At 60.3% G+C, this 1,882-nt stretch overlaps 1 non-coding gene across 1 annotated transcript; it reads left to right on the top strand.

The window, feature by feature from the left end:
• The first annotated feature begins 789 nt into the window (after positions 1–789).
• On the top strand, positions 790–862 carry TRNAR-ACG (transfer RNA arginine (anticodon ACG)). The gene has a single exon. It is a non-coding gene; the product is annotated as a tRNA-Arg (tRNA).
• The last annotated feature ends 1,020 nt before the right edge of the window (positions 863–1,882 follow it).

Genomic DNA, 1,882 nt, shown 5'->3' with positions numbered 1-1,882 from the left:
GGTGCAGCACGGCCCGAGCTTGTCGCATCACAACGCCGACCCGGGCTCGCTGGAAGCCGGTCTGCAGCTTCGCCCTCCCGCCGTGGGCGCTGAGGCCGAGCGGGGCGAAGAAAGGCCGGCGAGACTGTCATCCTCGGGCTCCCGGGCCTGTGGCGACTCCAGCGGGGCCTTCGGGCGGCCGCAAGCTACAAGCTCCAGGACGGGCCGCGCCGGGCAGGGAAGGCGAGGGGTGCCAGGGGCTCCCACACCCGGCCCGCAGCCCCGGGACTCCGGAGCCCTGCCCGAGGCGGCGGCCCGCACCTGCCGCCCCGCCCGCCACCCCTCAGGCCCCTTCGGTCCGCGGGACTCACAGCTTCAGCCGCTCGTAGGTCGTCGCCGCCATCGTGCACCACTAGCTCCTTCTTCCTCTTTCCGCCCGCTCCGCCCCGCGCCGCCGCCTCTTCCACGGCGCTACCGTTCACCCAGCTCCGCGGCCGCAGCGCCCGGCTCGCCCCACCCCTTTCCCCGCCCCATTCGACCCGAGCGGACGGGAGGCGGCCGCGGACAAACTTGTGCGCACGCCCGCGCCCGCTAGAGAAGCTGTACTGCGCGCGGATTGGAGCGCGCCGGGGAGCGCCGTGACGTTGCGGCTGTGGATTGGCGGAGGGCGCTTGCTGGGGAAAGGAGGAGCGGTGAGAGCCGTGGGCGGGCGCCGCGTCCCCGGGGGCGGAAATGCTGCGCCAGTGCTGGGGAACCTGTGGAAGCTGCGCAAAGGGTGATCTACATCACAGGAAGGGTTGGGCTGCTACAGGGCCAGTGGCGCAATGGATAACGCGTCTGACTACGGATCAGAAGATTCTAGGTTCGACTCCTGGCTGGCTCGAGGTGCACTTTTTGCCCCTTCTGGGCTTGATCAAGTTACGGGGTGTCCCTAGAAAGGTCCCTGGCTAGAGTGTGAGGGTAAATATCTTGACTTTTACCGCCACTTTGCCCGAAACGTCATCTTTTCAGCTGTGTTGGGAACCAGGGGTCGAGGTGGTTCGTAAAGTGCACGGCTTCCCATTGATGATGCAGGAGCCCCTGGAAAAGGGGTACATAAAGGAAGATACACCTGGGAAGGTGGCAGCTTGGAGTGGGGGGCGCGCTGTGGCAGGAGGTTAGCCACCTGATGACACCAAAGCGCATTCGAGGCACGGTTCTGGCCTCTCTCCCCGGGGCGGAGAGCCCCGAAGTGACGTGGGAAACGCGCCCGCTTGGGCTCCGGCGCTCACACGCCGCGGGGACGGGACGCTTGTAGTGCGGTTGCGCGCGGGCCGCAGCGCGCTGCCCACGCAGCGGTCCCCGTGCACAGGCCACCTGCCATCAGATTCCCCCGGGAAGCCCCGAGGCAGGCGTGTTTTTACAGTGAGATGGCCCCAGGTGACCTAGCAGAGTGCATTATTATGCCTGCCTCGAAGACCTGAGGTCTGGAAATCTCTGTGGAGGAAAGCGGACCCGAACCAGTGGACTGGCCAAGGCATAGGACATCGATCAATGAAAGCTCTCCAATATCACTTTTTTTCCCCCTTTTGAAGAAGTTACAGAAAAGTTGTGAAATACAGAAAACTATTTTGTGATAAAAAATAATTCCCATCCCAAGATTACTGTTAATATGATTTTTTCCTTTTAGATGTTTTTTTTTTCCATGCTTTTTAATATGGATATACCTACCCATGTATTTTTCCAAATTTGAGCGTGTACTAGGTATGTCTTTGTGTTCCCGTTTGGGCCCCTTAGCTTTCTGAGGTTTAAGGTCATTAAATACACTTGGAAGCTGTCCCATCCAAGAACTATATAATTTTAAGCATTACCCTCTGGTTGGGAATTTGGGTTATCACCTTAACGCTTTTTAGAGATAATGCTG

The sequence above is a fragment of the Panthera pardus genome, unplaced genomic scaffold (assembly GCF_024362965.1).
Source record: "Panthera pardus isolate Hobbes unplaced genomic scaffold, ASM2436296v1 HiC_scaffold_8, whole genome shotgun sequence".
Taxonomy (NCBI): Eukaryota; Metazoa; Chordata; class Mammalia; order Carnivora; family Felidae; genus Panthera; species Panthera pardus.
The sequence above is the reverse complement of the archived record's forward strand: the minus strand, read 5'-3'. Positions and strand labels throughout refer to the sequence as shown.